The 14,647-nt window shown below is 42.3% G+C and overlaps 1 protein-coding gene across 12 annotated transcripts in view; it reads right to left on the bottom strand.

The window, feature by feature from the left end:
- erfl1 (Ets2 repressor factor like 1) overlaps positions 1 to 14,647 on the bottom strand; it is a 97,421-nt gene that overhangs the window by 59,213 nt on the left and 23,561 nt on the right. For 10 of the 12 annotated variants that reach the window (XM_079692918.1, XM_079692911.1, XM_079692907.1 and 7 more), the window contains one exon: positions 5,753 to 5,873. The exons of the other annotated variants lie outside the window; for them this stretch is intronic. The gene's annotated coding sequence lies outside the window, so the exon portion shown is untranslated. The remainder of the gene's footprint in view (positions 1 to 5,752; positions 5,874 to 14,647) is intronic. 12 annotated transcript variants of the gene reach the window in all.

The following is a 14,647-nucleotide window of genomic DNA, read 5'->3' as shown; positions in this document are numbered from 1 at the left end:
CACACACACCGAATGATGCATACGCGTTTGTTAATGGCATCGTGGCACTGTCTGAAGAGATGTAAATTTTGATTTATGAGATGTTGGATTGTTAAGTGATTTCTTCAGGATTTTGCCAGCAATCATCTTTCTCTAAAGTAACATATCAGACAGATTATTGAGTGTGAAAGCCGGCTGGATGACGGACAGTGACAGAGTGGAACGACTGCACTGCTGCTGCTGACTGGAAATCCACTCGGAGGAATTTTGCTGATACATGACTGTGGCGGATACCTGGGTGGCCTTTTATTTCCTGAACTGGAGCCTGATGCCTGTGACTGAAACATACACATGTGCACACACGGAGAGACACACACACACACACACACAGAGACACACACACAGAGACACACACACAGAGACACACACACATGCAGAGACACACACACACATGCACGCGCACACACACACACACACACACACACACACACACACACACACACACACACACACACACACACACACACACACACACACACACACACACACACACACACACACACACACACACACACACACACAGACTGATAGCAGTCCGCTGTCTGTCTTCGTGACTGGCTCTGTGAAAAGGCCATCTGACAAAGCCATTAACAGGGCGGTGTAATACCTGTGTCTGTAGTGACACAGAAAGACATTTATGGGCACTGCCATGACAGGAGAAGCACGGTGACATGTGACGGACATGTGAGCTGGTTGACAGATAAAGACACGCAGCGATACTAACACCACCGAGACAGTGATGGAGACGAGAGACAGGAATCATGTCAGAGAGTGTTGGAGGATACATGTGTGCCGTGAGAGTGTCTGATAGCTACACACAGGAACATGTCAGTACCATTTCTCTCACTGGATCGACAGAGTTTTTCAAAATGATCAAAAAGGCAAACATCTGACACAGCTAGGGTCACGTTCGAGCCCACAGAGAGAACAGTTCATTGTGAGCGTTGTTTGGTGAGATTTGACCGAAATAAAACTGAAGAGAATGAAGATTTTCATTATCAGTGAGTGTAGCACTCTGCAGCGAATTATGGGGAATCGAGATGTCATTTTTAGGAATTTAAGCCAGAGAATGGACACGGCACTGTAAAGAGTGAAGGAGAGAAGGAGTAACAGACAGTAAGACAAAAAGAAAGTGGGAGCAGAAATGTAAAGTGGGAGACAGAGACAAAGCGTGAGACTAAGAGAGAAGGAGAAAGAGAAGAATGATGTTGAATTGAGTGTGTGTGTGTGTGTGTGTGTGTGTGTGTGTGTGTGTGTGTGTGTGTGTGTGTGTGTGTGTGTGTGTGTGTGTGTGTGTGTGTGTGTGTGTGTGTGTGTGTGTGATAGCCAGGGCAGCAGGCAGAGGCAGCTAAGCAGAACCAGCCAGCCCTCACAAACCAATCAGGCCTTCATTAGGCCGGGCGGGAGGGATCGATGGCCAGCCCGCATCAATTAAACAGCACCACCACCACACTATATATACACACACACACACACACACACACACACACACACACACACACACACACACACACACACACACACACACACACACACACACACACCTATTCTATACACTGCCATCGCCAACACACACACACTGTTCACACACTCACCAATAATGTTACTGCAACACTAAACACAGACACACACACACACACACACACACACACACACACACACACACACACACACACACACACACACACACACACACACACACACACACACACACACACACACACACACACACACACACACACACACACACACACACACACACACACACACACACACACACACACACACACACATAAATACATGTGCTAATCTTGGTTACATAAACCCCACTCTGCTCATATATTCCATAAGTCAAACATTTACTGATTTTCTGATTCCAATGAGCCACTTCTCCAGGTTTCTGAACAGCATTGCTTTGGTCTCGTATGAAATAAAACCCAAAATAAAAAGGTTGTTGGTGCCAATGAGAGCTCTCACCAATCCTGAACCCTTGAAGTCCTAATTCAAATTCAACAGATTGAAACATTGTCAATAAGAATTCCTGCCCCTACAATAAAAGTAAAGACACACAAATAAAAATGGTGTGTACTTCTAAAGGCATCTCCAGACGGCAATCACTCTGTAACCTGTCCGTTCGCTCTTTCAACCCCGACATACACTCACAACATCGATAACACCCAATTACACACACGCTCACACATGGTGGGTCCTGAAAACACACAATTACATGCGTTGCGGACACACTTTTTATTAACACTCAATTACACACACGCATAAATCACTGACGAGCCGCTGCACCCACGAGAGCGTAACTGGGGACGGCCGAGTGATCGTTTTCCGTCTGCCATTGAACTCACAAAAAGGCCTACAAATATTTAGAGCCAAAGGCCTGCAGACAGAGCAGCTTGCAGAACGCTGACTGTGAACAGACACCTTGCCCGAGTTAGTCTACAGCAACTTAAATATGTATATGGATTTAGACAGATGCCACTCCAGGACCAATGACATCTAAACTAGCAAGTGTGTGTCTCCAATAGGGCGATATAAAGAAAATTAAATATGATGTTTTGCACCAAAGATATCGATTGTGATGATATTTTTGGGTTGACCTGGGGCATGCTTTCACAACATGTGTACACAATGTGAACTTTGATATGAATGAATATCAATAGTGGATGAATAATCCTCAATAATGTCGATTTATTCACCAACTGGGTAAAGATTAGTGGTAAATTCAGAAAATGACATCACTTTACAATGAAGCCTTTTAACTCATCTGTTCAACATCGCCTTCCAACAATAACTCAATCTCCCCTCACTTACACTTCCATTTCTGCCCCCTGTTTTATGTTTTCTTTTTATGTTTTATGTCTTGTCCTTGTATGTTTCTTTGTAAAGCGACCTTGAGGTTATGAAAGGAGCTATATCAATTCAAGCTATTATTATTATTTAAAACCAGGAAAAACACTATTTAGGATGTCATGATATCGCAAAATCAAATACGATATCTAGTGTCATGTCATGATATTGATATCATGTGAACATATTTCCCAGCCTCTCATACAGAAAGCCAATCAGTTAAATGTATTCAACATTTTCTTAACACAGAGTTCAGTGAGCTGGAAGATCACCTCCCAGGAAAACTCCCAACATGCAATGTTCAACACTGCTAGCTCACAACAAGAAAGTGTTGGTTTGTTCTCCCCGTTTTGCATTGGTTTCCTTTCGAGGTGCAATTTCCTCTAACATTTCAAATGCATAAGGATCAGGTGTAAAGAGATTATACAAACGGTCCATACAGACTCATACTGACTCAATACTGTACATATCGTCTTGTCTGTATATCCAGCATGCAGTGAAGCACAGAATATAATGTGATATATTGCATTACAGTAAAATGGATGTACTAAGGCTCTTGGAGAACCATTGTTTACATAATAACTCATGTGTGTGTATACACTTATGTTGTGGTATATGTATGTGTAGCTGTCTGTTGGCATCTATATGGTACTGTAGATATCTCATGAAGTGTCTCTGAGTATTGGGAGCCATACTGAAAATGTGAGTTTTGGCATACCTGGCAAATGAAGTCGATTATGAATTCTACCTTCATTTTAAAATGGTTAACAAGCTCATCAAATAACTCAAGAGAACAACTGAATCTGAGTTTATCTAAATAGCTTAACACAATAAATATGAAAAAGCCCTCCTTGTCAAATGAATTGAGTCCTGATTTATGATTTTGTACAAATCCTCAACTGGTATTTAGATGTATCATGGTCATTTAAAAATGATTTTCTTAACTCTTTAAAGCCTTGTTTTAGAGTTTCCACCACCAAGGTATAGATAAGGTGTAGTTCTTCTCCAATGATCCGCAGACTGACACAAGTTTGCCCCCAAATTCTCGGTGCGCTGCAGCAAAAAACAGCATGGTGAAAATATTCAACCCCAAAATAAATGTGTCTGTATTGGGCGATTACCGGGCCACGCTTCCTGAGCCCCGCGCGTCACCTGCTCGCCGTGGCATTGACACGTCAGTCTCCCGCGCCTAACGCTATGTGACAGTGTTGAGATTATAATATCTGGCCCGTATTACCGAGCATTAACGCCATTACCGCGCCCCGCACGCTCAGGTGGGCCACTCCCGGACTAACAGAGGAGGAGAGAGATCAGGAAATTGAGAGAAGGCATTTTGGAAAAAGAAAAGGAGGAGGACTACGAGAGAGATGAATGAATTTAAGAAGATTGGAGAAGCAGTTTAGCGCCAGTAAAAGGCCTGTACAGTGGAGGAGAGGGGGTTTGAACATCTGAAAATCTAATGGGAAAAATCTAATGGGGAAAAGGGGGTGTGTCTGTCCGATTTTAAGGCATTTCAGAAGGATACATTCAAGGAGGAATTGTGGCTTATTGTGAAACTGCGTATGGCAAGTAACCATTTACTGAATAACGACGCTGAGATCTGCCATCCACAACACCAGAGTAGAAATGTGTGTGTGTGTGTGTGTGTGTGTGTGTGTGTGTGTGTGTGTGTGTGTGTGTGTGTGTGTGTGTGTGTATCTTATGACAGAAGAGGGGGCCGCTGTGTGATATAATAACAAAGAGAAGGGGGTAAGAGGGGGCAGCCCAATTGGATAAAGCTATTTTAATAATGAACAGCTGAACAAGCACCATCACTTCACATGATTTAACGTTTACACCGCGACACGCCTGGTTTCAGACCGCTTTTCCAGGGCCTTCATTTGTTTCACCCACAGAAAACACTTCTATTCCACAGCCTTGTTGTTTTAATTAGGGAAATTAATAAATAAGAATAAATTAATGTGGCCTCCTCCTGCACCCCCCCAGAAGGGAGGCAGGCGGCGGTGCTCGCTCGCCTGCACGGGATGTATTTGCGTGCCATAATTAACGGTTAATAAGTAAGTGATGCATTATGATTAGCGTGCGGATTCGCCGTAATGGCCCCTCTCTGTGCTAGCAATCAACCTCACTCTGTTTATCCACACGAAGCCCCCTGATCCATCTCTGTCTCGATCCACAATCTACATATCTGCCACTGTTCTCCATTGCTCTGCTGCTAACGCTGGCGGAGGCCTCCATCAATCTGAGCATCATTAGGGAAGAGAAGGATTTAGGGGGCCTCATTGGGGGGGACTGTCAGGCGAAAGGAGGATCGCTCATTTTGGTGATGGGGTACAGAAAGATTTGTTAATCTGGAATTGAATTGATAGGTTTGTCAAGTGCGAGGATAAGTTGGTGCAAACAAGGCTTCACGTGTCAAAGGATCACTCGTTATCACTCATCAGATAAAGTGCGTTGAGACGAGCTCAAACCCCCGAGAGTGGAGCAGGTTCATTCATTATTGGTGTCATCTTTTGGGGTGGGGTGGGGGGAATGCTAAAGTACTGCGACTCCTGTAATGTGGCAGAAACTCATTTAGTTCAAGTCTCCAGGGGCTGGTTTGTTTATTGTTTTGCGTTCACTTACACCCCCATGAGGGTGGTAGTAAATGCAGAGTAACCCGAGGAAAAACGCTTGTGATGAGCCCGGAGGCCTTGACAGAAACCATTGATGACACAAAGAGAGAGAACGTTGAAGAAAAGAAACTGTACAATTAAAAATACTGGTAATCATTCTGCAACAACAGTCCGAACAAATCAAGCTACTTAAAGGGTAGGTTCGGATATCTGCAGTACGATTCTAAAACAATACTCACGAGTCATATGTTCACTGTCACCCTTCCTCGTCTTCATCTTCGATTTCCCTTTCTGTTGCTACTGCTGTGAAGAAAGCTGCCACATCTGAAGGTCTACAGCTGTTCCCACACTTTCCACCTCCTGTGATAAAGGCATTGTTTCAAAGGGATTCGTGTTGCACTCATTCATTCACACAAAACAAGATTGAAATATTAAAATGGAGAGTTTAGAAAAGAAAGCTTGAATGAGAAGTTGAAATCGCAGCGTGAATGAGGTGCGATGGTCAAATTGTTACAGAAAACAGTGAACGCAACATCCCCAATTCTGATGACGAATAGGCATTGAAGATAAAGTTGCCCTGTTGAGCAAAAAGTGTTCAAAGCTAATGTGGGTCAGACAGTCTTTGTTCTGATCTCCTTTCTGGCTGAGCTTCACAAAGGACTAGAACAACTTGATTTTGTCCATTAACTTGGATATTAGAGTCGCCCTAAAACAGGGATGTCAAACTCAAGGCCCGGGGGCCAAATTATTTGCCCTGGATGCAAGTATTTTAGGGGCAAGTGAATTGTATTTATGTAGCCAGCAAATAACCCATTTGCCTCAAAAGGAATTACAATGTCTAACCTAGGACATCCTCCATCCTTGAAATGACAGCATAAGTTGTCGGAGCAAATTTCCCAGAATCAATATTTGTTTTTGCTGAAGGAGAGTAATGACTCTTTCTTCCAAACTTCACCATGATTTGACAACGCTTACCATTTGTTTCGGTATCCAAACAAAAGTAATCTTTGACAATAGTGGTATCAAATGACTAAAACATGTGTTCACGCAGGGATTATGGGACAATTTTGGACGGTGACACATGATGTTGCCCTGTCTGTCGGATCAGAAAATGAGGGTGTGTTATTGAAAAAACTGATTTTATGGTTTAATTTGGATAATGTTTCTTTTAAAAGGACATTCTCATATCATTTACCTCTTCATGTACAGTATGTATACACGTAGGCACATGTGTACACACAGACATGCATTCAGTCGGCTCGGTGAGGATCTATCTGAAGATCAACTAAATGATCTTTCTGGCCAACGACTCCACTTGACAGCAGTCTGCTCGAGCCATTTTAAACCGTGTGAGAAAGGTTTGCACTTTCTCTCAGTCTCCCTTTCTCTCCCCCAATACCTCCTAGAATGTTCATTGCCGAGAAAATAATTTCTCTAGTCATTTCAGCGCCTTTGTGAACGGCAATCAATTTCTCTTCTCTTCATGATGGTCCCGCGTGTGGGCACAGAAGTTTGACCTTCTCTAAAAGATCTATCAATTTATCCGTCCATCCTGCAACCTATCCATTAATGTTTTCATCTTCCCCTGTGGTTTTTTTCTTCTTCTCCTCCTCTCTCACTTGCTCTGACTGTTGGCTGGGTAAAGTGGCTTTAAGCTTATGTGCTCTTCAAGACCTGTTTGTGCAATTATACCTCAGCTGGACCAAAATCAGCCGGGGAGAAAATGATGGTCATTTTGAGGAGGAGAATATGCACTTGAGACAAAGGGAAGGGAAGCCCATTTTGAGCCTGGTGACGGCTGTGAACCCTGGGAGGGGACAGGGTCGAGCTAAGGCTAAATGACATATCACATTACCAGCTAGGGGTCACCCAATTTCTCCCAATCTACTACCAACATTTCTGTGGCAACAGCTCTGTTAAAAGACAACCTATCGTTTGTCTGGCAGTCTCCTTCTGCTCAAGTGTTCATCTGCTGCCCTGTAAAAACATATAGAATACCATATATATGCTGATAACAACTATATAAGTGTGTATACGAGTGACTTGTGTTCTTATTTGGTCGATACCTATATGTGTTTATCGGGATGTGCTGGTCATTTGATTGGTGTAATATCTGTGTGAAAGGGCCCTAAAAACTGTTATGATTTAAACTCCCAAAGACTAACAGATAGTAAACCAGCTGGAAGAGCCCAAAAGTGTTGTTTAGCCCGATTTAGGATTTGAACAATCTGCATGTTACTCTGTGTTTAAATCAAATCAAGTTTTATTTATATAGCACATTTTTAAAACGATTTTTGGTCGAGCCAAAGTGCTGTATATACAATAAAAACACTTTACAATAAAACACTTTACAATAAAAACAATTTACAACGAATACAACAGCAAAAATAAAAAATCACACACAGGGAAATGTCAGGAGTCGTGCTCCACTCTGACTAGAAGGCCAGGGAGAAGAACGGCCTGTCTACACAGCAGCGTTAAAAAAATCTTCCGATGCTTCTCTGCCTATTGACTTTGAATGGGGTGACGTCACTTTGCCTTGCTTTTCGCCGAACTGCATTGTGGGGAAGCAAAGCGAAGATTTGTTCAACTTTTGAAGCTGAGGTGGAAGCGTCAGCCAATCAAATCCCGTTTATGCAAATCTGACAGTACAAGCGCTAGCCAATCAAACCGCGTGCAAGCTGGGAGAGCCAGTTCATTTTCAATATTCCTGAAAATGGAGGAGAAATTAGTTATTGCGGTAGCAAATCACCTGGTTCGTTATGACCAGTCGCTAATAACTTACCGGGATACAAACCGGAGGAACCAGGCATGGAGGGAGGTGGCAGAGACAGTTGGTGAAACTGGTAGGTTTTCGCCTGTTTGGGGATTTTATATCCAGTTTACTTCGTTTTAACATTGCTAGCAAGCATAGACAGTATCTTTAGCCAGCATAAAATAGCACCATAGACATTCATCTCATAAATGTTCATCATAGCCCTTCCCGCTGACACTTTACCTCTGCCACATCAAAGACTATGCATCACATGAATGCACACAATGTCATACTCCTTTCTGCACATATTCTGAGTGGAGAAGAACCGGGGTTTTTTGCTTTGTATGTCGGGGGCGGGAGCTTCATGTGATTGGTTGTTGGTCGCGTTGCTCGCAAAAAATCCCCAAGCTCTCAGACACGCCCAGCTCCAAGATTTTCAAGATTTTTTTAAAGCCGCTGTGTGTGTGGACGGGCCGGAAGTGAGTTTTAAGAGTAGATTTAAAAAACCCTAGGGTGTGGCCCTCACATGGAGTGTTCCAGAGCCTGTGGCCAGCTGCTGCGAAGGCTCGGTGCCCTCGGGTTTTGAGCCTGGTCTTGGGCACTATCAGCAGCAGCTGGTCAGCAGACCTTAAAGCTCTTGCTGGGGTGTAGCGGTGGATGAGTTCTGCTAAATGAGCCGGAGCCAGCCCATTTAGGGCTTTAAAAAAACAAATAAAAGGAGTTTAAAATCCATTCGGAACTGCACTGAGCTCTAGAAGAAAGGACTACTTTGCTTTGAGTTCTGACAGTTTGTTCATTTGCCATAAGCACAACTGGACCATTGTAATAGAGAGTAGTAATACGAGTGAACACATCCTGTTTTATAACTCAGCAGGTTTTTACTATCCCTCGGAAGAATCTATGCTAACATAAGGAAGCTAAGCTAACTCCCAATCTCTGAGAGGAAAACTAACTCTTCATCACGCTGGGTCCTCACACATCGTGTTGTGGTGCAGATATTTATATATTGTCAAAATGAGGTTCTGTCGAAAGTGCTACATGGAAGTTAACAGCACTTCTTATGTTGCTTTTATTTGCTTTCAGTTGTCTATTGTTTTTATTATATGGCTGTTTTTAATTTTTTTAATTATTTCGTTTATTCTGGTTTGTTTTGTGTTTGTATCTTTTAGTTTAAATGTATTTATTGTATATTTTGTGAGCTTATCTCTCTGTACAGCCCTTTGGTCTGAAGGTTTTAAAGTGCTATATAAATAAAGTTGGATTGGATTGGATCTTATAGTAACCCCCAACCTAGAAGCTTCACACTGATACGTACTAAAGCAATGTTGCCTGCTTTTAACAAATATGCAGAAAAGCTGCAGTATCAATTTAATCAGTATTTTCTTTCTAGTTCAAAAGAGAATGAAACTCATTCCAGTTCATTATACATCTCGGAAGACTGAGCGCGCTGATGCAGGACTTTGATTGTTTTAAGCAATACACAACAATCAACGAAAAGAAACTCTTAGCTTTGGAGAATCAATCATTATTTGGGTGTTTTTTCATGACATCAGAAATGTATTCTCCTAGCTGAGGACATACTTCCACAAAGATAGACGGATAATATTAATACATGTACGTCATCTGTGAGCATGATGTCGTCTGGAGGCGGCACCTTGCTTTCTGTGTCAGCAGCGAGAGAGCTGACAACATAAGGAGGTCCGGGCTCCGTGAGAGGGGTCACGACCCCAGGAAGTAAAACCAGGTTAGGAAATAGTGACAACTGCCTCCTCTCTTCCTGTCTGGAACACAAAGCCAGACAACAAGGACAGATACATGATGTAGTCTGTTGAAGGCTGCGTCTGTGTGAGGTACAACAGGGGAAGACTTGTGCTAATTGTTAAAGCGCTCCTCTCTTTAGAATGCAGACATAATCCTTTCAAAGTGATGCTGTTTAATCTTTGCTTTAGTCTGCGCCGGACCGTCAGCTAAAGAGAACTTTGGCTCTGCAGAGCTTCTCTCTACGGGCCTATTCTGCTGTATCCTCTCCATCTCACTGATCCCTTTCTCTCTTTCCTCTCTCCCCCGCTAACCCTTCTCTCCCCTCCACCTACCCAGAGCCTTTCCATTCTCATCTCTCTCCCTCACTCGTTTTCTCTTTCCCTCATTCACACTCCTCTCTCTGTCCCTTCCAATCTCTCTCCTGCTCTCGCTCCCCCTCTCCAGCTCACAGGACAGTATTATATATTCCAGTCTCATGCTTTGCATGATTTGGGCAATAGATGAAGCCATATCCCTCTCTCCTCTTCGGGCTCTCCCCTCCCTCTCTCTCTCGCCTTGTTGTTTAATGTTTCAATTTGGAGGAAGCAAACATTCAATCAGACAGATTAACTGTTTAATGCATGTCATCAGTCAAACTGTCTACGAGAGGGGGGCCCCTCGGCCTGGCGCTGCCTCCCCCCCTCTACTGCCGCTACGTCCTTCTCACTCCCCTGCTCTCCACGCGCACACTGTCTACTCTCATATAGACGGGCCCATCCAGGCTGGAGCCCAGGCGCAGAGGCGTCCGTGCACACACACATTCACATCCACAAAAACAGACATATTCATGAAACGCAGCCTGGCAGGCGCACACGCATGCACGGACACACAGTCATGTGCACGATCATATACTTAGACAACCATATGAATGAAAGGCTCATGCTGATACCCATATAAATATAGTTTAAACAAAGCGGGGAATGAATCGGGACACCTGCAACCAAAATAGAAACTGGTACGTGGATAACACGAGACATGTGACACTAATGTCACACATACTGATGAACTAAAGGACGCAACTGCTTCACACAATTAAGTCATGCTCTCTTAACACACACACACACACACACACACACACACACACACACACACACACACACACACACACACACACACACACACACACACACACACACACACACACACACACACACTCATATCCCACAGGCCAGTGGATAGGGAAATCAAAGTGACACGGAGGCAGAGCAAGGGAGAGTGAGAGATTACAGGAAATGAAAAGAGTAAAGAGGAAAGAGGGAAGAGGAAAGAGGGAACGGGAGGCCGAGCGTGCCGCAGATGGAGTGGACTGTAAAATAGGGAGTGACGCTCACACTGAGTTTATAAATGATACTGTGTGAATCTGGATGAGGATGTACAGCATGACATCTATGACTGGGGGCCTCGCATCTACTTATTATTGTTGACCTGAGTGTGCACTGTGAATATTCAACACATCTATCTTCATCAAGGAGAATGAACAGCACGTATGAAGCCGTCAGCGCACTAATGCTAAATCTGTTGTCGTGCTGTTTGGCTTTAGCTCGCACACACCGCTCAAAAACAGCCGCCAATATCAGCTGATACACAAATCTCTGATGCCGGACAACATGCTCTGTACTTTTCTAACTTTTTCTGACTGGGCCGCTCTGTAAGCTATAACCAAGTCGTAAAGCAGAACATATTTTCTCTTTATAAAGTTCATGTATTCGACTGACATCATGATACATACTGTATAGCTGATGTATCAATAGTGCTGAGTTTGCATTCACGCTAGTACATACAGTAAGCTTGATTTATCGACTATAATGGAGGAATAGGTTTAAGATATAAAGATTATAACGGGCTCTGAAATCTAAAAACACACTTTTTGATTCAGTCCTTCAGTCAGTGTACCTTGCTTTATATAATACATGTCTGACCGAAAGCAACATCGATGTTAACCTTAGAAATACAATATATTATAATTATAATATAATAATTATCATATATTACGATATATATAACATTACGAATACATTGACAAATTGTTTTCTGCACTAAGTGTCACTTTAAAAATTGAAACATTGATAATATTGAATATTAAATATTGATATTTTCGTACATGAAGACCATTATAGTTTAATGTTCAAGACATGTGTGTTATTGCTGATATTGTAGCATACAGTATTACTGTCCTATGCTGTATCTTTTGCAACTATATATTTTATTGTTTTTAATATAATTAAAAGAGTTCAGGTAACATTGTTAACATTTTTATATTAACAGAAATCCTTATTAATGTGCATTTCCTGGTGAACATATAATTTAAATGCAATAAAAAAAAGGGCAGATATACACTTTCTATACACCGATTGAATGTATATGTATGGGTATGTATGTATGTGCACATGTATGTGTGTATGTACATGAATGTATATATGTGTGTTGATGATATGTATGCATATAGGTGTATGTGTATATGTGTGAATGTCTGTGTACGTACATGTTTGTGTATGCATATATATATATATATATATATATATTTGTGTATATGTATGTATGTTGATGTGCATGTATATATATACATACATATATGTGTGTGTGTGTGTGTGTGTGTGTGTGTGTGTGTGTGTGTTTAAGTAGATGCGTGAGTACATACATGCGTGGATATTTGTCATTTCAAACAACCCCTGTACTTTTTATTTTATTTGACTAATTTTTTAACCCTAATTTTGTTTGGTATTTCTTTTTGCCATTTTCGGGTCTCTAAAAATATATGATTTACAAAACTCGACTTTTAATATAATGTGACCCCAAATAAATAAAGAATACAAAATAAAAAAGGGCATATATACTGTACAAAAAAAGAACATGAAAGTCCACCAGGTCGATGCTTTACAGGCACCATTTAGACGAAGAGTTAAGTGATATCTCAAAGTTTAATAAAGTTTAATTTGTGCAAATAGTGAGATGTAATTCAATCATTTTCGTCTCAAGTTGTGATAAAATTAGGCGTTTTTTGGCACAACAGAGATGTTCTATCCACAGTTAGCATTAGCTTTAGAGCTAATCTTCTGTCTTTTGTCACAAATTGTTTTCAGGTTAAATAATTGGTAGACAAACAGAGTATTGGATGTGATGGCTGCAGATGTTAGGGTCAGTTTAAGATGGTGTTGCCCTGTTTCTGGAGCTCACACACTGTAAAGCTTCGCATGCCAGAAACCCAGAGTGCTCTCCTAAAGTATAACAACCTCATACGGCTGCTTCACACACTGCCTCCCTCCATCATTTTCTTCTCCATCCCTCTTTGTTTTACTCTCCCTCTCATTCATTTTTATGTTATCTCCCGGTGCTGTGGAGCATCTCGTGTGTCTCCCTCTCTCCCCCACTCTCTGACCACAGCGCAGAGGGTGGCCAAACCTGGTAAGTATTGACGGGGAGCTCCAGTGACACGGAGAGAGCCAGTCAATGCCCAGACACCCAGGGCAGGGGTCAATGACAAAAAGGTAGGCCGCCTGGAAAGAGGTGGGAGGGAGGGAGGGAGTTGATAGATGGCGAGGCACGGGAGATATGTGGCCAGATAGTATAACTTTGAGGCAAGATAAATACAAGGTGAAATAAAGAAGAAGAAGCACGAGAAACAGGGGGAAGAACAAAGAGAGGATGAGAGACTAACATCAACCAACCATAATTAAATATGGTCATGTTTTGTCAAAGGCGTTCAGCCATGTTAATGTTAATAGGCATGGATCAAACTAATGCGAGTAGGGCTGTAGGATTTGAGAAATATAATTGGGGTTATTTTGACCGTTTTTGCAATTGTGATATGATTAAGGAAATTGTAGGCCATTCTTTTAATCCTAATTCTTATGATTAAAAAAATCCCAACATATTTTACATTTTTACCAAACATATTTGTTTCATTAATTCTGTCAAATAAAATGTGTAGGCCTGTTCAGCTCAGTCCATGAGTGGGAGAGAAACTCTGGAGGGGACACAGAGATGTTATCCTTTGCTACCCATGTACATGCACTAAAGTCTATAACACACTATAGGAAAGGGAAAACCCCCAAAAGCACAAAAGACTCTCTTTATCTCGAATAAAAGGCGACTTGAAAGTGGAGAAAGCAACGTGGAAGTTTGAGACGAAATGCGACGCAGGGAGTGAGCGAGACTGACATGAACGCTCCTCTGAGACCCCCGATGGGACAAGAGAGATAGGTGGCTAGACTAGGATTAACAGAGCTATACCAACACACACACACACACACACACACACACACACACACACACACACACACACACACACACACACACACACACACGCGGCGTGTTTGTGTATTGACACAGAGAGAGAGTGTCAGTATATATTGAACGGCGGGCGGTAAGTGAGCCTTCCTCTCCCGCCCATCCCCTCCTCCATCCCTCCTTCACTCTATCGGATATCAGTCCCTTCTCCTCTAATCATTTCCTTCCTTTTGGCCCTCTCTTCTTTCTAATGCAATTATCCCTCCTTCCCCCTTTTCCTTCCTCGTTCTCTCTCCTTTCCTCCGTTTCTACCACTTCCATCCTTCTCTGTGGTACTTTCTGTTTTACTTTG

This window comes from Notothenia rossii, assembly GCF_949606895.1.
Source record: "Notothenia rossii genome assembly, chromosome: 7".
Classification (NCBI taxonomy): Eukaryota; Metazoa; Chordata; class Actinopteri; order Perciformes; family Nototheniidae; genus Notothenia; species Notothenia rossii.
This window is presented reverse-complemented; position numbering and strand designations above follow the sequence as displayed.